General features: G+C 41.3%; 1 long non-coding RNA gene across 4 annotated transcripts in view; it reads left to right on the top strand.

The window, feature by feature from the left end:
* The window catches only part of LOC135547655 (uncharacterized), a 106,183-nt gene that overhangs the window by 44,222 nt on the left and 36,719 nt on the right, over window positions 1-25,242 (top strand). The window lies entirely within an intron of this gene.

Below are 25,242 nucleotides of genomic sequence, written 5' to 3'. Positions count from 1 at the left end.
GGTCATTATGCTAGTATTATGTATGTTAATAATAGTGTGTTATATGTGAAAGTGTGTTTGTATTGTAAATTGTATTTTAATGTTTAAGGACTCTTGGAAGATTAGTCCAAATGGGGACTAAAAGAGATCCAAATCAAATCAATAATCAACTTGACAGAGCTTGAAGAATTTAAAAAGAATAATGGGAAAATACTGTACAATCCAGGAGTGCAACGCTTTCAGAGATAATTCTAACATGTATTCACTCAGGGGATTTAATACTTACCTAATCAAAATAATATATATTAGTGTTACCTTTTCCATTAATAAAAAAAAAGTTAGAATTTTAGCTCCACTTTGACATTACAGAGTATTTTGTGTAGATCGCTGACAAATAATGACATTTATATTATTTTTAATCCCACTTTGTAACACAACAAGATGTGGGAAAGTCAACAGGTGTGAATTCTTTCTGAAAGTACTGTATGTGTGTGATTGAGGTGAAGGTTTAGAAATTCTAAGAAGCCGACTTCCACCGAAGGTGGTTCCTCTCCCTGTTCGGGCGGTGCTCGGCGGTCGGCGTTGCCAGGCCTACTAGCCATCAACGGTCATTTTTCTTTTTCCGTTTGTTTTGTCTTTGGTTCTTTCACACCTGGTTTCATTTGCTTTAATTTCTGTGTATATAATTACCCCTGTTGTCTGCTTAGGTTTGTGCGGGATTATTCGTGTTATGTTGCTTGTTGAGGTTGTGCCTGTTTATATTCACATATTATACCGAGTGTGTATAAGTTCTAGGAGCGTTGTTTTTTTCCTCCTTCCGTGAGTAACTGGTTTCTCTTTTGTCGAGAGCGTTTATTTTGGTATTGTACCTGACCTATATGTTTTGTGGACTTGCCTATTAAAAAACACTACTCAGACATCTCTGTTCTCCTGCGCTTGACTCCTTCACCTACATCTAGACACAATATCGTAACAGAAGCACACACACTTCCCAATGGAGGTAATGTTCAATTTATGGACTTTTTAAACCCTGTTGGGGGTCATGACCTCTTAAACCTTGTTGAAGGACATGACCTCTTAAACCTTGTTGAAGGACATGACCTCTTAAACCTTGTTGGAGGACATTAAACCCTGTTGGGGGTCATGACCTCTTAAACCTTGTTGAAGGACATGACCTCTTAAACCCTGTTGAAGGACATGACCTCTTAAACCTTGTTGAAGGACATGACCTCTTAAACCTTGTTGGGGGTCATGAGCTCTTAAACCTTGTTGAAGGACATGACCTCTTAAACCTTGTTGGAGGACATTAAACCCTGTTGGGGGTCATGACCTCTTAAACCCTGTTGAAGGGCATGACCTCTTAAACCTTGTTGAAGGACATGACCTCTTAAACCTTGTTGGGGGTCATGACCTCTTAAACCTTGTTGAAGGACATGACCTCTTAAACCTTGTTGGAGGACATTAAACCCTGTTGGGGATCATGACCTCTTAAACCCTGTTGAAGGGCATCTATGTATTCTCATTATTTTTGACCTAATGTCACTTTGACTGATTTCGATGATGGACAATTATGTCAAATCAACAAACAAAGAATGTTTAAATAAATTCAATGTACAAAAGTCCAGTGATTTGTCAGTAATCTCCACATTGACTATATGGAGTTAGTTAGGACCATAATTATGGGGGATTTCTTACTATTATATATATTCATTTATGAACTATTTGCAAACTTCGGAATGTGTAGCTATGTTTCAACGTTAATCCTAGTTTTGTTCTTTGTAAATTTGTTTTTAATAGGAGTTACAGTGTGTGACTTGAACGTCATTAAAAACACTCCTATAAAAGATTTTACTATGCCTTCAAGGGATAATGGCAGAAAAATACATAGTTATGACAGAAAAATACATAGTTATGACAGAAAAATACATAGTTATGGCAGAAAAATACATAGTTATGACAGGAAAATACATAGTTATGGCAGAAAAATACATAGTTATGACAGAAAAATACATAGTTATGACAGAAAAATACATAGTTATGGCAGAAAAATACATAGTTGTGACAGAAAAATACATAGTTGTGACAGAAAAATACATAGTTATGGCAGAAAAATACATAGGTATGGCAGAAAAATACATAGTTATGGCAGAAAAATACATAGGTATGGCAGAAAAATACATAGGTATGGCAGAAAAATACATAGTTGTGACAGAAAAATACATAGTTATGGCAGAAAAATACATAGTTATGGCAGGAAAATACATAGTTATGACAGAAAAATACATAGTTATGGCAGAAAAATACATAGTTATGACAGAAAAATACATAGTTGTGACAGAAAAATACATTGTGCTCTACATTAACAGCTCTCTGCCCATTAACCACTTTTTCCAAAATGTAATTGTATTTTTCCAGATCTTTGGATCATGTACTTGGCAACCCTAAAGTGCTGCCACGCAGACACACCTATTCACTCTTACGTCATGAGATTTTTTGTGTCTGGGCTTGGTGACACAACTGTGAATGCCACAGCCTGGAGAGTGGTCACTGCTTTAGCTAACCGAAACCTCAGCTATGTAGGTCTGATCTTAGGGGATCTTTTAACACCAAAAACTGGAGACATACCAGCAAGCAACGGCACTGAATCGGATGAGATGACCTTTCTCTGTTTTAGACATTTTAAAACTCTTATGGGCTGATCTATACAAATGTAGTAATTTTGACCAGGCAAAAACAAAAAGATATACACTACCGTTCAAAAGTTTGGGGTCACTTAGAAATGTAATAAAAAAAAATAAAAAAACACATTTGTTCTCCATTAAAATAACATAGAATTCATCAGAAATACAGTGTAGACATTGCTAATTTTGTAAATGACTACTGCAGCTGGAAACAACCGATTTTTAATGGAATATCTACATAGGCGTCCAGAGGCCCATTATCAGCAACCATCACTCCTCTGTTCCAATGGCACGTTGTGTTAGCTAATCCAAGTTTATAATTTTAAAAGGCTAGTTGATCATTAGAAAACCCGTTTGCAATTATGTTAGTACAGCTGAAAACTGTTGTTCTGATTAAAGAAGCAAAATAATTGGCCTTCTTCCAACTAGTTGAGTATCTGGAGCATCAGCATTTGTGGGTTCAATTACAGGCTCAACATGGCCAGAAATTCAGTCTATTCCTGTTCTGAGAAATGAAGGCTATTCCACGCGAGAAATGACAAAGAAACTGAAGATCTCGTACAACGCTGTATACTACTCACTTCATAGAACAGTGCAAACTGGTTCTAACCAGAATAGAGGAGGAGTGGGAGGCCCCGGTGCACAACTGAGCAAGAGGACACGTACATTAGAGTGTCTAGTTTGAGAAACACACGCCTCACAAGTCCTCAACTGGCAGCTTTGTTAAATAGTACCCACAAAACACCAGTCTCAACGTCAAAGGTGAAGAGGCGTCTCCGGGATGCTGGCCTTTTAGGCAGAGTTGCAAAGAAAAAGCCATATCTCAGACTGGCCAATAACAAGAAAAGATAAAGACGGCCAAAGAACACAGACGCTGGACAGAGGAACTCTGCCTAGAAGGCCAGCATCCCGGAGTCGCCTCTTCACTCTTCCAGCACACATCAATGTAGAGACTGAGAGATGGTGTCACTACTTGGCGATCTGGAGGCCACCTGGTGTGACTCCTTCTAGAAGGGGATTTTGCTGGAAAAAAACGTACTAATAATGAGCTAAATACCTTTTTCCTTCCTGTTGTTTTATTCTTACAGTGGGGTAAGCCAGAAAATAATGGTCCAACTGGTTAGAAACAGTCAAGTTGTTGCTTCTGTTTTTTGTTATATTTACAGTCATGACATTATTGTGAGTCTGTACAGAATCACATTTTAATACGAATTATGTGGTCACATTAGGGTTATTCAGGCCCTGTAGTGTTTTGACAACACAACAATTTTAATGACTTTTCTATCTGAAAATATTTGTAGTGACATTTAATTTAAAAGCTCTCCTTTTTTTTGTATAATCAATGAGAACATGGTTTATGTTTGTGTGGTATTAAACAATGTGTACTACACAATGCATGCAATGAAGGCAATGTAAATAGAGATCTGTAGTATTCCAAACTTGTTTTGAATCATGTGCCGAGTATTCCAAATGGATTCTGACGTTTTTCACAACATATTTCCATATTTGCTCGGTCAAAGTGTCACCCATCTTCTCCTAGAGGCCTGGCAGCAGTGTAGTCTGTTATCAATCTACCTCATTGACTGAAGGGAAGTGGTCAGTCAAACCAGCACTTCATCGTATCCGGGGTGACCTCTGACCTTGGCATTTAAGTTCAGGTTTGACCTGAAGTAAAAGCCCCATTCTTCTCATAGGCACGCCATTGTACCAGGGGCAGGTTAGTCTGCAACCTCCCAACACAGACGCACTCACATTGGCCCTCATCATTGGCGGCAACCTCTGTGCATCAGAAGAATTCTTGGGGAATTTATGCAACATCTCCCAGGCTAATTGAATTAGACGGGATCGTGTCGACACTGTGGCCATTGTGGCAAAAGTACAATGTTGCGCTTCATATCGTCCAGAGCACAGGGTGGAATTCTATGCCATTTAGCCCCCCCACGCTGCCCTCCCCACCCCTCAGCCGCATCCTGGCCACTCTCTCTGTAGATCCCCCTCTCTTTCTCACTATTTCTCTCTATCTGTCCATTGAGTGTCCAACGATATGCCTGAGGGTCCTTGGCTGGCCCTAGATAAGGAGAATCATTAACCAATCCCTGAGGGGCATTTACAGCCACAGGGCCACAGGGCACAAGGCTCTGGACTGGTGGAATGGAGGCAGCGTGAGCTCTGTGTCACCTAATGGACATGTCGGCTGTTGGGCCATTTGAGCTGCCTGCTTCCCGCCTGGTACTGCTGATCCTCAAAACTGGGGCCCCACAAGGGTGCTGCTGTATCGCCGCCTGGTACGGCAATTTCACCTCCCACAACCACAAGGCTCTCCAGTGGGTGGTGCAGTCTGCACAATGCATCACAGGGGGCAAACTAGGACACCTACAACACTTGATGTCACAGGAAGGCAAAAAATATAATCAATGACAATAACCACCAAGCCACTGCCTGTTCACCCGGCTTCGTTCCAGAAGACGAGGTCAGTACAGGTGCATCAAAGCTGGGACAGAGAGATAGAAGCTGTTTTTCAATCTCAATGCCATCAGATTGTTAATCAGCCATCACTAGCACAGAGAGGGGGTTGCCTATCTAAAGTCTTGATATCATTGGCCACTTTAATAAATGGAACACTAGTCACTTTAATAATGCCACTTCAAGAATGTTTACATATCTCACATTACTTATCTCATATGTAAACTCAGCAAAAAAGAAACGTTTCTTTTTCAGGACCCTGTCTTTCAAAGATAATTCGTAAAATCCAAATAACTTCACAGATCTTCATTGTAAAGAGTTTAAACACTGTTCCGCATGCTTGTTCAATGAACCATAAACAATTATTGAACATGCACCTATGGAACTGTCGTTAAGACACTAACAGCTTACAGACGGTAGGCAATTAAGGTCACAGTTATGAAAACGTAGGACACTAAAGAGGCCTTTCTACTGACTGAAAAACACACAAAAAAAGATGCCCAGGGTCCCTGCTCATCTGCGTGAATGTGCCTTAGGCATGCTGCAAGGAGGCATGAGGACTGCAGATGTGGCCAGGGCAATAAATTGCACAATCCCTCAATCAGTGCTCAGACTGTCCACAATAGGCTGAGGCTGGACTGGGGGCTTGTCGGCCTGTTGTAAGGCAGGTCCTCACCAGACATCACTGGCAACGTCGCCTATGGGCACAAACCCACCGTCGCTGGACCAGACAGGACTGGCAAAAAGTGCTCTTCACTGACGAGTCACGGTTTTGTCTCACCAGGGGTGATGGTCAGATTTGCGTTTATCGTCGAAGGAATGAGCGTTACATCGAGGCCGGTACTCTGGAGTGGGATCGATTTGGAGGTGGAGGGTCCGTCATGGTCTGGGGCGGTGTGTCACAGCATCATCGGACTGAGCTTGTTGTCATTGCAGGCAATCTCAACACTGTATATTACAGGGTACAGGGAAGACATCCTCCTCCCTCATGTGGTACCTGACCCTCCAGCATGACAATGCCACCAGCCATACTGCTCGTTCGTTGCGTGAATTCCATCAAGACAGGAATGTTAGTGTTCTGCCTTTGACAGTGAAGAGCCCGGATATCAATCCCTTTGAGCGTGTCTGGGACCTTTTGGATTGGAAGGTGAGGGCTAGGGCAATAAATGTCCGGGAAATGTCCGGGAACATTCAGGTGCCTTGGTGGAAGAGTGGCGTAGCATCTCACTACAAGAACTGGCAAATCTGGTGCAGTGCATGAGGAGGAGATGCACTGCAGTACTTAATGCAGCTGGTGGCCACACCAGATACTGACTGTTACTTTTGATTTTGACCCCCCCTTTGTTCAGGGACACATTATTCAATTTCTGTTAGTCACGTGTCTGTGGAACTTGTTCAGTTTTTGTCTCGGTTGTTGAATCTTGTTATGTTCATACAAATATTTACACATGTAAAGTTTGCTGAAAATAAACTTGGTTGACAGATTTTTTGCTGAGTTTATATACTGTACACTGTACACTACACTATCTATTCTTTACTATCTATTGCATCTTAGCCGCTCTGTCACTGCTCCTCCATGTATGTTATACTTATATATTCTCATCCCATTCATTTATTAGATTGTGTGTTTTAGGTTTTGTTGTGGAATTTGTTAGATATTAGGTGTTGTTGTGTAATTGTTAAATATTACCTGTTAGATACTGCTGCACTGTCAGATCTAGAAGCATAAGCATTTCACTACACTCGCAATAACATCTGCTAACCATGTGTATGTGACCAATAACATCTGTTAACCATGTGTGTGTGACCAATAACATTTGATTTGATTCAATTTACTGGTGCAACCAGCCAGGCACTTTGGGGTGAAATACAGTGTTGTTGTCCTCTCTCTGTAGCTACATGTGACTTATGCATTTTCTCATCCAGAAGTATCTGCTCTTTGTTGTTTGCCATTGAGGCATACAGACCTCCCTGAGTCCGCCCTAGTGCATGTAGTGCCATACACACAAAGGATGTTATGGAGCATGTATCCCTTGGAATCATATCACCACTCCCTGGCCGGATCTGATGCAACTTGCATATCAATGCTGATGTGAACACAGTGCCTTTCACCATATTACATTTTGTTGGACAGAGGACCAGACTACCTTGCTCCTTGGAAAACAGACTAATTGAAGTCAACTCCATGAACAGACGGACTGTATTCTATAAATATCACATGATCTCTCATCTCCCAAAGAGGCCCTTTGTGGATGGCAGATGGTCATACATTCCTTTACACTTTGCTCCATGTTCCTACTACACTGGTGGCATTATTACCATTCTCCACATTTTCTTGGAGAGATCAGACATGATGGAAACTTTGTTTATAGATTCACAACCCACCGCCACCCCCAAACTTAAAGTAGATATGCTAATGAGAAGAACTATGGAGAAGGCTTCCACAACAAAGCTCAAGTCAAATATCAATGGGGTGACACGGCATCACAGAGAGTCCTTCTGTCTGCTCAGTCTCCAGCACAGTTTCACCTCAGGAGTCAGATTTTCATATCGCGTCGAGTCTTTAGGCGTCTGGACGCATAGACACGCATTGCCTCTGGTTAAAGGAATACATTAAGCAATAACTAACGAATAGAGCAGAGCCCTCCTTCGAAGAAGCATCCTCCTAATAAGATGGTTGACCTTTGACATTTATCATGTTTGACCCTAGATAGCTCTGTGTGAAAGGGCAGTGATTCCTTATCATGCCACTAAAAATAATATACTGTGTAATGCCCACACGCACGGTCCCACCAGGAACAAAAAGCTATAGATTTCAGCTACATTGTCCTCTGTGTATTATTTTTCATGAAATGGACAGCACTCCAAAATATAATCTTTAAACAATTAATTTATTGCTCTGCACCTGTATTTCAGAAGATGTACGTTGTCTCAAAGGTGAACCTTTTTGTCAAATGATTGCCTTCATAAACTCTATAACTAAAGTAAAACTAAAAACTATAGCTAATCTCTGTTCTCTGTTGTTTGGCCTGAGGTCTTGTTGAGGACCAGACGGTGATTGATTCGCAGTGCTCTGTCCACATGCACAGTCTTGTGTGTAATGAAGATGAAGAGGTCATCTGCCTTGTGATGCTTCCTCCATGCCTCCTGCAGGTCGTAAACCACTCTCTAACCTCAGTCTCTGAAGTGGATCAGGAGCCAGGACTTTGTCACAGTGAGGACGCTTAGTCACACCTACTTCTTTGATCACAGGGACTGTCCCCTAGGCAGTCAGCTGTCGCCTAGTTTCTTAGGGACCAAGTTTGATGACTCTCCACAATCAATTCACTGAGCTTTTAATTAGACACGCCAACAGACTGACTTGCGTGGCATACGCATGTGCACACACACACGTGTACACACACATACACACACACACACACGTGTACACACACGTACACACACACGCACATGCACACACACGCGCGCGCGTACTGCAATATATTGAAATAACTCAAATGTTTATTTTCTAAACTGAGTTAGATTGACCCATATTACGATGGACTTTTTGCCATAATAGTTTTTGAATGGTAGTATTGCTGGTATTGCTTTAGTCATGGACATGAGAGGACTGGATACACAAGTGACTCTTGTACTTAGAATCTTTCCATGGTCATTTCATTGCAGAGACCAGTTTGGTTCCAGGGACCAGGAACACTGTCAAATTCTACTAAGCTAAATAGAAGTGTTTTAGGACAGTCATACCAAGGATGATTTTTCTATCTTGATTTGGAATTTTAAGACCCCTTGAAGTGTAAATATATATATAAAAATAAATACAAAAAAAATGCTTTGGGCCTTACTGCTATTATCAAATCTACTGCTATTACCATACAAATGCATTGAATAACAGATGAACTACATGGAACAACAGATATTCTCCAATGAAGATCAAAATAAGTTTGTTCTGAAGTGTCTGTCCAATATCTGATAGATACAGCAAAGATCAGGAAACATTTTTATTTTATTTTTTAATTTTTACATGTATTTAACCCCTTATTTTTAGCATTAAACCGTCTCCATATTGACTGTACTTCATTTTTTCAGGTGGTACGGGGGACCTTCAAACGGGTCTTGTGAGGCCTGCAGACGTACTAGAGCAAAACAAACAACATGTACAGAGAGGAAGCTCCCTGTGTAGCCCAGACAGAAGTTGGCAGACCGGCTGTATCGACTTCAGACGAGTCCCAAGACCCGTGTGGAGGTCACAGATCAGAACAGGGAACATGTTTCACGTTCGTGAGAGTCTCATCTTTCCATAGAAGGGTCATAATAGTTGGCAAACCGTTAGGACGCTACAAACAATTTTATGAGAAGATCGATTTTCGAGATGTCTCATGGTCTGACAAACGTCGCTCTAAGCTCTGTAACCTTTCACCGCAGATGTGGTACAAAAACAGATGTCGAGTTAAAACTGCAGGGGATTTTTTTATTATGCTAATTAGATGTCTGCAGGGGCACGGACATCGACTCTAGGGGGTTTTAAGATCATTTTCGGACTTATTACAATATATTAGCCTTGTAGTACCAGCAAATTTAATTTCCTCAGGGTTTCATCCAACTGTCTCTGGTTTGGGTAAAGTCTCATTCTAAATGCTCTGAATTTGATAACGCCATAGGCGTTTCTTGGACACTCACAGTCAGTGGGCTTAGTTTAAAAATCTGTGTAATAGTTGAATATACGTGGGGTGAGTCAAGGTGAGTCGGGGGGCGTTCAGCAGCTGTCGATGCCCTGGTTGGTTGAATGTTGGCCGGGGTTCCCCCATGGGTTGGGGGGGGGTGCTCCCTGTGGCTAAATGGTGTCTGAGTTGGTCTCCGTGGGCTGTGATAAAGGCGGGCCTTGTCTCCCCACGACCATCCCCTGTGACTGGATGACTTACTGAGTAGTGTCTAATGATTAAACCTCAAGATTGTCTTCAGCTCAGGGGATGTCAATCTTGATATTTTAAAGGTTCTCTGAACTTTGGTTGCTGTTTCTACCTATTCATAATGTCTTTATGAATTGTGGGAAAAAACACAAATTATCCATTCAAAGTCAAGTGGAAAATATAAGTTAAAAAAAAGAGAACTAAAACAAGTTTAAAAAAAAACGCTCTCTCCTCTGCCTCTCTCATCTGCCTCTATCTTCTCTCTCTCTCTCTTACCTATCTCTATCAATTCAATTCAATTCAAGGGCTTTATTGGCATGGGAAACATGTGTTAACATTGCCAAAGCAAGAGAGGTAGATAATATATCAAGTGAATATATAAAGTGAAAAACAATAAAAATTAACAGTAAACATTACACATACACAAGTTTCAAAACAATAAAGACATTACAAATGTCATATTATATATATACAGTGTTTTAACAATGTACAAATGGTTAAAGGACACAAGATAAAATAAATAAGCATAAATATGGGTTGTATTTACAATGGTGTTGGTTCTTCACTGGTTGCCCTTTTCTCGTGGCAACAGGTCACAAATCTTGCTGCTGTGATGGCACACTGTGGAATTTCACCCAGTAGATAGGGGAGTTTTTCAAAATTGGATTTGTTTTCGAAATCTTTGTGGATCTGTGGAATCTGAGGGAAATATGTCTCATGTATCATCTCATGTATCATCTCTCTCTCATATCTCTCATCTCTCTCTCATATCTCTCTCTCATATCTCTCTCCTCTGCCTCTCTCATCTGCCTCTTTATCATCTCTCTCTCTTACCTATCTCTATCATCTCTCATCTCTCTCTCATATCTCTCTCTCATATCTCTCTCTCCTGCCTCTGCCATCTGCCTCTCTCATCTTTCTCTCTCATCTCTCTCTATCATCTCTTTCTATCATCTCACTCTCTAATTTCTCTCTCTCTCCTGCCTCTCTCATCTCTCTCTCATCTGCCTCTCATCTCTCTCTCATGTCTCTCTCTCACATCTCTCTCTCATCTGCCACTATCATCTCTCTCTCATGTCTCTCTCTCACATCTCTCTCTCATGTCTCTCTCTCACATCTCTCTATCTCATGTCTCTCTTTCACATCTCTCTCTCATGTCTCTCTCTCACATCTCTCTCTCATCTGCCTCTATTATCTCTCTCTCATGTCTCTCTCTCACATATCAATTCAATTCAATTCAAGGGGCTTTATTGGCATGGGAAACATGTGTTAACATTGCCAAAGCAAGTAAGGTATATAATATATAAAGTGAAATAAACAATAAAAATTAACAGTAGACATCACACATACAGAAGTTTCAAAACAATAAAGACATTACAAATGTCATATTATATATATATATATACAGTGTTTTTACAATGTACAAATGGTTAAGGACACAAGATAAAATAAATAAGCATAGATATTTGTTGTATTTACAATGGTGCGTGTTCTTCACTGGTTGCCCTTTTCTCGTGGCAACAGGTCACAAATCTTGCTGCTCTGATGGCACACTGTGGAATTTCACCCAGTATATATGGGAGTTTTTCAAAATTAGATTTGTTTTCAAATTCTTTGTGGATCTGTGTAATCTGAGGGAAATATGTCTCTCTAATATGGTCATACATTGGGCAGGAGGTTAGGAAGTGCAGCTCAGTTTCCACCTCATTTTGTGGGCAGTGAGCACATAGCCTGTCTTCTCTTGAGAGCCATGTCTGCCTACGGCGGCCTTTCTCAATAGCAAGGCTATGCTCGCTGAGTCTGTACATAGTCAAAGCTTTCCTTAATTTTGGGTCAGTCACAGTGGTCAGGTATTCTGCCGCTGTGTACTCTCTGTGTAGGGCCAAATAGCATTCTAGTTTGCTCTGTTTTTTTGTTAGTTCTTTCCAATGTGTCAAGTAATTATCTTTTTGTTTTCTCATGATTTGGTTGGGTCTAATTGTGCTGCTGTCATGGGGCTCTGTAGGGTGTGTTTGTGAACAGAGCCCCAGGACCAGCTTGCTTAGGGGACTCTTCTCCAGGTTCATCTCTCTGTAGGTGATGGCTTTGTTGTGGAAGGTTTGGGAATCGCTTCCTTTTAGGTGGTTATAGAATTTAACAGCTCTTTTCTGGATTTTGATAATTAGTGGGTATCGGCCTAATTCTGCTCTGCATGCACTATTTGGTGTTCTACGTTGTATACGGAGGATATTTTTGCAGAATTCTGCGTGCAGAGTCTCAATTTGGTGTTTGTCCCATTTTGTAAAGTCTTGGTTGGTGAGCGGACCCCAGACCTCACAACCATAAAGGGCAATGGGCTCTATGACTGATTCAAGTATTTTTAGCCAAATCCTAATTGGTATGTTGAAATGTATGTTCCTTTTGATGGCATAGAATGCCCTTCTTGCCTTGTCTCTCAGATCGTTCACAGCTTTGTGGAAGTTACCTGTGGCGCTGATGTTTAGGCCAAGGTATGTATAGTTTTTTGTGTGCTCTAGGGCAACAGTGTCTAGATGGAATTTGTATTTGTGGTCCTGGTGACTGGACCTTTTTGGAACACCATTATTTTGGTCTTACTGAGATTTACTGTCAGGGCCCAGGTCTGACAGAATCTGTGCATAAGATCTAGGTGCTGCTGTAGGCCCTCCTTGGTTGGTGACAGAAGCACCAGATCATCAGCAAACAGCAGACATTTGACTTCAGATTCTAGTAGGGTGAGGCCGGGTGCTGCAGACTTTTCTAGTGCCCGCGCCAGTTCGTTGATATATATGTTGAAGAGGGTGGGGCTTAAACTGCATCCCTGTCTAACCCCACGACCCTGTGTGAAGAAATGTGTGTGTTTTTTGCCAATTCTAACCGCACACTTGTTGTTTGTGTACATGGATTTTATGATGTCGTATGTTTTACCCCCAACACCACTTTCCATCAGTTTGTATAGCAGACCCTCATGCCAAATTGAGTCGAAGGCTTTTTTGAAATCAACAAAGCATGAGAAGACTTTGCCTTTGTTTTGGTTTGTTTGGTTGTCAATTAGGGTGTGCAGGGTGAATACATGGTCTGTTGTACGGTAATTTGGTAAAAAGCCAATTTGACATTTGCTCAGTACATTGTTTTCATTGAGGAAGTGTACGAGTCTGCTGTTAATGATAATGCAGAGGATTTTCCCAAGGTTACTGTTGACGCATATTCCACGGTAGTTATTGGGGTCAAATTTGTCTCCATTTTTGTGGATTGGGGTGATCAGTCCTTGGTTCCAAATATTGGGGAAGATGCCAGAGCTAAGGATGATGTTAAAGAGTTTTAGTATAACCAATTGGAATTTGTTGTCTGTATATTTGATCATTTCATTGAGGATACCATCAACACCACAGGCCTTTTTGGGTTTGAGGGTTTTTATTTTGTCCTGTAACTCATTCAATGTTATTGGAGAATCCAGTGGGTTCTGGTAGTCTTTAATAGTTGATTCTAAGATCTGTATTTGATCATGTATATGTTTTTGCTCTTTATTCTTTGTTATAGAGCCAAAAAGATTGGAGAAGTGGTTTACCCATACATCTCCATTTTGGATAGATAATTCTTCGTGTTGTTGTTTGTTTAGTGTTTTCCAATTTTCCCAGAAGTGGTTAGAGTCTATGGATTCTTCAATTACATTGAGCTGATTTCTGACATGCTGTTCCTTCTTTTTCTGTAGTGTATTTCTGTATTGTTTTAGTGATTCACCATAGTGAAGGCGTAGACTCAGGTTTTCCGGGTCTCTATGTTTTTGGTTGGACAGGTTTCTCAATTTCTTTCTTAGAATTTTGCATTCTTCATCAAACCATTTGTCATTGTTGTTAATTTTCTTCGGTTTTCTATTTGAGATTTTTAGATTTGATAGGGAAGCTGAGAGGTCAAATATACTGTTAAGATTTCCTACTGCCAAGTTTACACCTTCACTATTACAGTGGAACGTTTTACCCAGGAAATTGTCTAAAAGGGATTGAATTTGTTGTTGCCTAATTGTTTTTTGGTAGGTCTCCAAACTGCATTCCTTCCATCTATAGCATTTCTTAATGTGACTCAGTTCCTTTGGCTTTGATGCCTCATGATTGAGTATTGCTCTGTTTAGGTAGACTGTGATTTTGCTGTGGTCTGATAGGGGTGTCAGTGGGCTGACTGTGAACGCTCTGAGAGACTCTGGGTTGAGGTCAGTGATAAAGTAGTCTACAGTACTACTGCCAAGAGATGAGCTATAGGTGTACCTACCATAGGAGTCCCCTCGAAGCCTACCATTGACTATGTACATACCCAGCATGCGACAGAGCTGCAGGAGTTGTGACCCGTTTTTGTTGGTTATGTTGTCATAGTTGTGCCTAGGGGGGCATACGGGGGAGGGAATGCTGTCACCTCCAGGCAGGTGTTTGTCCCCCTGTGTGCTGAGGGTGTCAGGTTCTTGTCCGGTTCTGGCATTTAGGTCACCATAGACTAGTACATGTCCCTGGGCTTGGAAATGATTGATTTCCCCCTCCAGGATGGAGAAGCTGTCTTCATTAAAATATGGGGATTCTAGTGGGGGGATATAGGTAGCACACAGGAGGACATTTTTCTCTGTTAGGATAATTTCCTTTTGAATTTCTAGCCAAATGTAGAATGTTCCTGTTTTGATTAATTTAATGGAGTGAGTTAGGTCTGCTCTATACCAAATTAGCATACCCCCTGAGTCCCTTCCCTGTTTCACACCTGGTAGTTTGGTGGATGGGACTACCAGCTCTCTGTAACCTAGAGGGCATCCAGTGGGTCTGTCTCCTCTATACCAGGTTTCTTGCAGGATGACAATGTCTGTATTACCGATTTCTTTGGTGAAGTCCGGGTTTCTGCTCTTCAGGCCAAAGGCAGATGACCTCAGGCCTTGGATATTCCAGGATGAAATAGTAAAGGCTTTTTGTTCCATAAAGTGTCCAATGTTGTTGGTCGTGGTTTGGCCTCAGGCCAGTAAGTGTGAGCAGAGCCTGCTGAGCATCTGGTACATGCCATTGGCTTGGGCGAGTGTGAGAGTGGGGGTTGGGACTGTTTGCCCGCTCACTACCTGGGCGTATGTGTGGCTTCCATCTCTCTCCTCTATCATATCTCTCTCATGTCTCTCTCTCACATCTCTCACTCTATCTGCCTCATCTGCCTCATCTCTCTCTCATCTACCTCTTTATCATCTCTCTCTCATATCTCTCTATCATATCTCTCTTTTATATATCTCTCTCAGGCCTCTGTCATTTGCCTCTCTCATCTTTCTCTCTCATCTCTCTATCATCTGCCTCTCTCATCTCTCTCTCATCTCTCTCTATCATTTCTCTCTCTCATTTCTCTCTCTCATCTCTCTCTCATCTCTCTCTATCATTTCTCTCTCTCATTTCTCTCTCTCATCTCTCTCTATCATCTGCCTCTCATTTCTCTCTGATCTTTCATCAGCCTCTATCATCTCTCTCTCATCTCTCTCTCATCTATCTCTATCATCTCTTTCTCTCATCTGCCTCTATCATCTTCCTCTCATCTCTCTCGAGCATGTCTCTCTCATCTCTATTGTCTGCCTCTCACCTTTCTATATCATCTGCCTCTATCTTCTCCCTCTCTATCATCTCTTTCTCTCATCTGCCTCTATCATCTCTGTCTCATCTCTCTCTCATACCTTTCATCTTCCTCTATCATCTCTCTCTCATCTCTCTCTCATCTGCCTCTATCATCTCTCTCTCTCATACCTTTCATTTTCCTCTATCATCTCTCTCTTATCTCTCTCTTTCTCTCCCTCTCTCTCTCTCTCTCTCATCTGCCTCTATCATCTCTGTCTCATCTCTCTCTCTCTCATACCTTTCATCTCCCTCTATCATCTCTCTCTCATCTCTCTCTCTTTCATCTGCCTCTATCATCTCTCTCTCTCTCTCTCTCTCTCTCTCTCTCTCTCTCTCTCTCTCTCTCTCTCTCTCTCTCTCTCTCATCTGCCCCCATCATCTCTCTCTCTCTCTCTCTCTCTCTCTCTCTCTCTCTCTCTCTCGCTCTCATCTGCCCATCATCTCTCTCTCTCTCTCTCTCTATCTCTCTCTGTCTCTCAGTCTCTCTCTCTCTCTCTCTCTCTCTCTCTCTCTCTCTCTCTCTCTCTCTCTCTCTCTCTCTCTCTCTCTCTCTCTCTCTCTATGTTTACTCTACTTAGCCAGTGAGTGTAAAATGAATAGGAAAGCGGAAAGGAGGGAGTCCATGATTTCTCCTTGACGTCGTCTATAATTCTGATAAGGACTATTACTTTGAAGATGTTTTGAAGTGACTTGTTTGGCTTCACAGTGGTGACAAGCCATGTTACACTACTTTTAGCTAATGGAGCTAATATATACATTCCACTCAATTACTGTAGGTCTCACTGATCCCTTAGGTGATAGGACATTCTCAAATAAGGCCTCTTTATCTCAGAGACAAAAGGCAACACACACACAACTTTTACATGGAGCACGTGATAGAGCATGCTCCTGTAATGGCATCCGACTCCGTTGTCAGAACAGATGGGCCTGTTGCTAAGGATAAGGCTAAGGAATCCATTTTTTCATTCCAGCTTATTTGCCTCAAAACCACAAGCAATATCTCTGGGTTTCCCAAGACATAATGACAAAAAGAAAACACAAAAGGAGGATTTGGAGGAAGGTCAGGGATGGGGAGGCCAGGGAAGAGAAACAGTCAGCTGTTACCACAGAGGTTCATAAAGGTAGACACACACAATACATGACTTGTGTGAGAGTCAGTTCAGTTTTAATCCCTGAGATACTGTAACAGAAACCAATGCAACAGAAGCACGTTGACTATCATAATTAAAGTAAGCATGTTCCCGGGTTAAAACTCTGGTTCTCTGCATCCTTACTCTGCAAAAACAACCAGACCGCTGCGTACACACAGGGCGGGGGTGTTGGAGCTAGGAGCCCAGCCTGCCAGGGAGGGAGGGAGGAAGGTGTTAGATACTGGTGGTCTCAGAGTGAAGGCTCTTCTGCAGTAGCCTATATTTGCTTTATCCCTGACATTATTTTAATGTTGTGGGGGGAAAAAACTAAAGGAGGGATCTCTTTTGTGAGATGAGAAAACAATGAAGACCAGCCACTTTAGATTTGAGAGTACTAATGTTCAACTCATCATTTGCCTCCATTATGATTAGGCTTGGTTAAACTTTTGATTGAACTTTTGCTAAACTGGAAATGTAGGCACAGACAAAGTTCCTTTTGGGTTTTGGGCAGGAAGTTTACTGCACAGTAACAAGTCCACCCGCTTTCTAGATTTTATCACAGTCATCTTTTATTGCTCCCTAGAACATGAGTTCTATCAATCTTCATTCTGTTCCCTCATACCCACTCCTCCTCCTCCTCCTCCTCCTCCTCCTCCTCCTCCTCCTCCTCCTCCTCCGTGGGCTTATATTCTCCTTCACATCCTGATTAACATAATATAGCTACGTTGTTAAACTTTCAATCTTGATGAGGTGACAGAAATTAGCAGATTTTCTCCTGGATACATCATTGACATGGGCATAGAGCATGAAACAAGTCATGGTTGTCCTTATAACTGAAGTTAACATTTAGTTATGTTTTGTGTGTGTTTAGATGTCAATGAGTGAGGGTAACAGCTTGAGCAACAAATAAACACATTTTATTTCCCCCATAGTTTAATTTCCCCCAAGCGTAAACCACTTGAATACTATTCAAGACTACAGTATTCACCCTTTCTGATCAGTGTAGTCATATTTATTGTAAATAATGTCATAACGGCAGGCGGTGTTACAACTCCTCATTCCTTCTCTAATATGAAAGGTCACAAAAGCCATAAACAGATTTATTCTCCACTCACATGTTGTGCCCTACGACTTGTAGCCTACAGTGTGCTATACAACTACACAGACAGTGTAGGCGGTAGAGGTCTGAGTAGAGCAGGAGAGGGACATCGACCACGTCGCACGTCATCATCAACAGTGGCCCGTGCCATTTCCTCCGCCACACAAAGCTCTGTGCTAAACTAAGATCAGCTCATAAACATGGATTCTTCAGAAAACAGTGAAAAGATGACGTCTGGCCATATAAGTTCTTCATGTGATGTGTCTGTAATCGAATAAAACCTACACGGCCAGCGTACAAAGCACTGTCAGTTTTCAGGCCAGATAATGTCATGTTTACACTTAGGATTTACAGGCCAGATAATGTCATGTTTACACTTAGGATTTACAGGCCAGATAATGTCATGTTTACACTTAGGATTTACAGGCCAGATAATGTCATGTTTACACTTAGGATTTTCAGGCCAGATAATGTCATGTTTACACTTAGGATTTACAGGCCAGATAATGTCATGTTTACACTTAGGATTTACAGGCCAGATAATGTCATGTTTACACTTAGGATTTACAGGCCAGATAATGTCATGTTTACACTTACAGGCCAGGATTTACAGGCCAGATAATGTCATGTTTACACTTAGGATTTACAGGCCAGATAATGTCATGTTTACACTTAGGATTTACAGGCCAGATAATGTCATGTTTACACTTAGGATTTACAGGCCAGATAATGTCATGTTTACACTTAGGATTTAGATAATGATTTACAGGCCAGATAATGTCATGTTTACACTTAGGATTTACAGGCCAGATAATGTCATGTTTACACTTAGGATTTACAGGCCAGATAATGTCATGTTTACACTTAGGATTTACAGGCCAGATAATGTCATGTTTACACTTAGGATTTACAGGCCAGATAATGTCATGTTTACACTTAGGATTTACAGGCCAGATAATGTCATGTTTACACTTAGGATTTACAGGCCAGATAATGTCATGTTTACACTTAGGATTTACAGGCCAGATAATGTCATGTTTACACTTAGGATTTACAGGCCAGATAATGTCATGTTTACACTTAGGATTTACAGGCCAGATAATGTCATGTTTACACTTAGGATTTACAGGCCAGATAATGTCCTGTTTACACTTAGGATTTACAGGCCAGATAATGTCATGTTTACACTTAGGATTTACAGGCCAGATAATGTCATGTTTACACTTAGGATTTACAGGCCAGATAATGTCATGTTTACACTTAGGATTTACAGGCCAGATAATGTCATGTTTAATAGGATTTACAGGCCAGATAATGTCCTGTTTACACTTAGGATTTACAGGCCAGATGTCCTGTTTAATGTCAGATAATGTCCTGTTTACACTTAGGATTTACAGGCCAGATAATGTCCTGTTTACACTTAGGATTTACAGGCCAGATAATGTCCTGTTTACACTTAGGATTTACAGGCCAGATAATGTCATGTTTACACTTAGGATTTTCAGGCCAGATAATGTCATGTTTACACTTAGGATTTACAGGCCAGATAATGTCATGTTTACACTTAGGATTTAGGATTTACAGGCCAGATAATGTCATGTTTACACTTAGGATTTACAGGCCAGATAATGTCATGTTTACACTTAGGATTTACAGGCCAGATAATGTCATGTTTACACTTAGGATTTACAGGCCAGATAATGTCATGTTTACACTTAGGATTTACAGGCCAGATAATGTCATGTTTACACTTAGGATTTACAGGCCAGATAATGTCATGTTTACACTTAGGACACGTTTATGGAAAAAATAAGGCTCCTGAACATCGGCACATTTTCACATTTTGGTGAATTATTTCTCTTCTGAGACTATTCGTTGATGAAGGCCGCCGTTTGTGATTCAGAAGCCAAAAAAATACGATCCAAAAATTAGATCAGGGACACATACTCAGATTCTCTCCAAAACAGGCGGAACAAAAAAATGGGAGATTATTTTCAGAGCATGAGAAATGTGCATTAGCGTCCTCCAACTAACTTGTAAAAAAGGCATTTTGTGAACAGTACGGTGTAGCAGGTGGCATGTGCGAAACCATTTTGATTGGTAGATAGGAATGTACTCGGAGTCTCCATAGGAGTCTCTATAATTGTGACCTATTCTGGGCTAGGTCACCAGTTGCCGGCCTATACTAGCAATGAGTTGTCTCTGTTGTCTCTTTTGTAGAAGCCGTTGCGCATCTATGACTATATTGTAGCATCTGCGTATGAAAAAGAACTCCAATCACACACACCCCCTGACCTCTTTATTTCATTGCACAAACTGAAGATCTCGTTCAACGTTGTGTACTACTCTAAACAGAATAGAAAGAGGAGTGGGAGGCCCCGGTACACAACTGAAAACTGTCTAGTTTTAGAAACAGACGCCTCACAAGTCCTCAACTGGCAGCTTCATTAAATAGTACCCGCAAAACACCAGTCTCAACGTCAACAGTGAAGAGGCGACTCCGAGATGCTTGCCTTCTAGGCAGACTTCCTCTGTCCAGTGTCTATGTTTTTTTCCCCCACATTAATCTTTTATTTTCATTGGCCAGTCTGAGATATGGCTTTTTCTTTGCAACTCTGCCTAGAAGGCCAGTATCCCGGAGTCGCCTCTTCACTGTTGACGTTGAGACTGGTGTTTTTGCGGGTACTATTTAACGACGCTGCCAGTTGAGGGCTTGTCTGTTTCTCTTTCTATTCTGGTTAGAGCCAGTTTGCACTGTTCTGTGAAGGGTACACAGCGCTGTACGAGATCTTCAGTTTCTTGGCAATTTCTCACATGGAATAGCCTTCATTTCTAGGAACAAGAATAGACTGACGAACTTCAGAATGAAGTTCTTTGTTTCTGGCCATTTTGAGCTTGTAATCGAACCCACAAATGCTGATGCTCCAGATACGCAACTAGTCTGAAAAAGGCCAGTTGTATTGCTCCTTTAATCAGGACAACAGTTTCCAGCTGTACTAACTTAATTGCAAAAGGGTTTTCTAATGATCAATTAGCCTTTTAAAATGATAAACTTGGATTAGCTAACACAACATTGCTGATAATGGGCCTCTGTACACCTATGTGGATGTTCCATAAAAAAACAAACCTGCCGTTTATATATATATATCCCATTTAGCAGACGCTTTTGTCCAAAGCTTACAAGTCGGCTGGGGCCACTACTTTCACATATGGGTGGTACAAGATTAGCGCCACAATGAGCCACACAGGACCCCAGCTACAATAGCTATTTACAAGATTAACAATGTCTACACTGTATTTCGAATCAACTTGATGTTATTTTAATGGACAAAAAAAAGAAGCTTTTCTTTAAAAAAAAAACAAGGACATTTCTAAGTGACTCCAAACTGTTGAACAGTAGTATACATCAAAGAATATTGAAATATAACAAACTCATTTGACAAAGAAACACCCTGGATTTTCAGTGGGGTTTTAAAATAATGTTTATTAATTATGAAATTATGGAAACTATGAATAGCATTCCACCCATGAGGCCACTAGAGGGCGATTTGGCAGCAGAAAGCAGTTTTAATTATGCTGAAAAATAACTAACTTTACCGCAAAGCATCGAGCAGTTTCAAGACCGAATATATGGTCAGAAACTTGCCAACAACTTGAGTTACAACATCACTTAAAGTTTGGATAATTTCTTCTTATTTCTTACACGATTCAGAAATGCAATAATCACTGCTCATATATCATAGAAAAACATCTATAAAGTAAAATTATACGGAGCTTCCAAGGTCAAGACAATTGCTGTTGGCGGAGGAGAGGGTAAATAGCCAAAGAGAAGTTGCTCAAAGTGGTGTGGGCAAACTGTATTGCTATTATGAAAATACTTTGGATAATTGCTAGTTATACTTGTTTTAAAACATAAGATTGTTTGATCAGTCCAGATGTGCTTCTGTCTGATGCCAAGCCATCTTATTCTGGAGGCCCGGGGTCCCTAAGTGAAAATCCACATTTGTTGTTAAAATGTAGAAAGCACCCCAGGCCAATGCAGCCCTCACACTCTGGTGGCACTTGATTACCACTTCTGGAAATACCTCCATCATGGGAGGGGGGGGGGGTTAAACATCTTCTGTGATTGGTAGGAAGCCAGGCTGCGGTTCAGTCACATATTCAATCTCTCATCATCACCGCTACATCTCTCAGATGTGTGTTACTGTTTTCTTTTTTCTGATTCTGATTGGCGGGACACTGAAACAGAGGGTAGAAACATCCCAAAAACACTGCACCTTTCCTGGTGTAAATCAAGCATACGATCATCATTACGACTCCCTTCCCTGTCACTTCCATTAGACCCCTGGCAGCCCCAGCATTACTCTTGGCATGACCAGAGAGGAGATCCACCCTTTGTAATTGCTGCCCCTAATTGCTCAGGCACCGCTCAGCTTTGGAAAAGCAGCCCCATCTCGCTCCCCAACAGCCCCCAAAATGAATGCCATGTGCTGGGAGAACGCCCCGGCCGCTGCTGAGAGCCTGAGGTGGCGCCGTGATGCCTTGGGCCCAGCCGATGTGCTGCGCTGCCAAGACGAACATAACTCAACTGTTCCGTCTTAAACAGGACACTCCTCTCTCTCTCTCTCTCTCTCTCTCTCTCTCTCTCTCTCTCTGTCAAATCTTCCCCTCTCTCTGTCTCTTTCTCTCTCTCTCTCTCTCTCTCTCTCTCTCTCTCTCTCTCTCTCTCTCTCTCTCTCTCTGTCAAATCTTCCCTCCCTCTCTCTCTCTCTCTCTCTCTCATTCTGTCAAATCTTCAAATCTCTCTCTCTCTCTCTCTCTCTCTCTCTCTCTCTCTCTCTCTCTCTCGCTCTCTCTCTCTGTCAAATCTTCCCTCTCTCTCTCTCTCTCTCTCTCTCTCTCTCTCTCTCTCTCTCTCTCTCTCTCTCTCTGTCAAATCTTCCCCTCTCTCTCTCTCTCTCTCTCTCTCTCTCTCTCTCTCTCTCTCTCTCTCTCTCTCTCTCTCTCTTGCTCTCTCTCTCTCTGTCAAATCTTCCCTCTCTCTCTCTCTCTCTCTCTCTCTCTCTCTCTGTCAAATCTTCCCCCTCTCTCTCTCTTTCTCTCTCTCTCTCTCTCTCCCTCTCTGTCTCTCTCTCTCTCTGTCTCTCTCTCTCTCGCTCTTTCTCTGTCTCTCTTTCTCTCTGTCTCGCTCTCTCTCTCTCTCTGTCAAATCCCCCCCTCTCTCTCTCTCAGAGCTAACTGCCTTTGTTTGGGAAAGGGTCTCTGATGTCTATGATGCACTCTACACTCTCTCTGAGTGTGGACCCCATTTAATATCTGTTTATTTGGGAGTGTGTAATGAACTGCTTCTTTCCATCGTGGGCACCGCTGGCTCAAAGTGGCAACTCTCCAGGCAGCTAGCTGAACATGCAGATTTTGAGACAACTGAGATAAATGTGAAAAATAAACATATTGGCAACTTTTTTAAAGTTCATTGATTAGAGTTTTTTTGGACAATTTGATTTAATTAGAAGATAATATAATGTCATAAGATATGATCTATGAGTAAGTAAGGTTATATGTGTTAAGCCTCGACTTCCTGTGAGAATGGACCACCTGGCACTCCAAAGCCCACTCTACTCTTCCCCACTGCACCACAGATAGACAGGAAGTGGCTAAAAATAGCCAGAATCAAAGGTATGTTATTGAAGCGTAATGAGAAAAGGATGTATTGTTGTAACAGTGAACTTCTCATGGACATTCCTGAGAGTTTCTTCATGTGAAAGCTCGGGAGAGAGCCCTCTCAGATTCAACACACACTGTGTCAGACCTCTGTAGTGTGGTGATGGTTATAAAGGCCCTCAGTGGCTAGTTGGGGGGAGGTTGTCTCCAACACATTGCAAAAGATATGAATTATAAAGATATTACATTTATTTGGAAATAAACATTTTCAAAAGGTGGTGTCTCTGTAGCTTACCAAGGATCAATCACCCAATACTTTCAGTTGACATGTTCTCAGTTCCAATCTCAGTTCTGTGTGTGTGTGTGTGTGTGTGTGTGTGTGTGTGTGTGTGTGTGTGTGTGTGTGTGTGTGTGTGTGTGTGTGTGTGTGTGTGTGTGTGTGTGTGTGTGTGTGTGTGTGTGTGTGTGTGTGTGTGTGTGTGTGTGTGTGTGTGTGTGTGTGTGAGTGTGTGCGTGCGTGCGTGCGTGCGTGTGTGTGTGTGTGTGTGTGTGTGTGTGTGTGTGTGTGTGTGTGTGTGTGTGTGTGTGTGTGTTAGTGCTTACTGTAAATGTCTACATTTCACCTGAGCCAGCTGTGCTTAATGAACGGAAACCTTGTAAAATTAACTTCATTACCGGGATTCAAATAAAAACAGTCTCACAAGCTCCTCTCAATCTCTCCTTTGGAGGCCCAGCAGGCAACATAATTTAGGCCTGGTCTCTCCTTTTCATCATTCTCAAATTAAATGCAGAGAATCTGATTAGAAATTTGCATTCATCTATATACACAAATATCAAATGTTAGATTAAATCTTTCAGGGTGATCTTCGACTCTTTGTTCAGCATATTTCAAATGTATTTATTTATTTATCCCCAACACCCAAGAGGAGTTAAGAAAATGTTGAGCACACATTTCTTCTGTGGTTCATTTACTGCAATTATGAATCCATTATAAGAAGGTTCAGAACATCACTCAACATGTGCAACACATTGCAGGAAGTCTTCAAAAGCTTAGCCACACAAAGGATCTCTGGTGATCAACTGTGTGTGTGTGTGTGTGTGTGTGTGTGTGTGTGTGTGTGTGTGTGTGTGTGTGTGTGTGTGTGTGTGTGTGTGTGTGTGTGTGTGTGTGTGTGTGTGTGTGTGTGTGTGTGTGTGTGTGTGTGTGTGTGTGTGTGTGTGTGTGTGTGCTTTGCATTTCTGAGAAAGAAACAGAGAGGACATCATTGTCAAGGGGGAAGAAAACAAATTATCCAATTGTCTAAAAATGTGTATTTGTATTTCTTAGAATTTATTGTACCTTTATTTAATCAGGAAATCATGATGAGACCACGGTATCTTTCACAGATGAGTCCTGCACGAACACATCAATAAACATCAATTACACTATACATATCTATATACACATCAATGACAGTATACATATCGATACACACATCAATTACACTATACACATCTACATACACATAAATTACACTGTACATACAGTGCCTTTGGAAAGTATTCAGACCTACTGACTTTTTCCACATTTTGTTACGTTACAGCCTTGTTCTAAAATTATTTAAATAGTTTTTCCCCCATCAATCTGCATGCAATACCCCATTATGACAAAGCAAAAACACTATACATGAAAAGCAAACACAAAACACAAACTTAAGAAACAAA

This window comes from Oncorhynchus masou, chromosome 10, assembly GCF_036934945.1.
Source record: "Oncorhynchus masou masou isolate Uvic2021 chromosome 10, UVic_Omas_1.1, whole genome shotgun sequence".
NCBI classification, from domain to species: Eukaryota; Metazoa; Chordata; class Actinopteri; order Salmoniformes; family Salmonidae; genus Oncorhynchus; species Oncorhynchus masou.
This window is presented reverse-complemented; position numbering and strand designations above follow the sequence as displayed.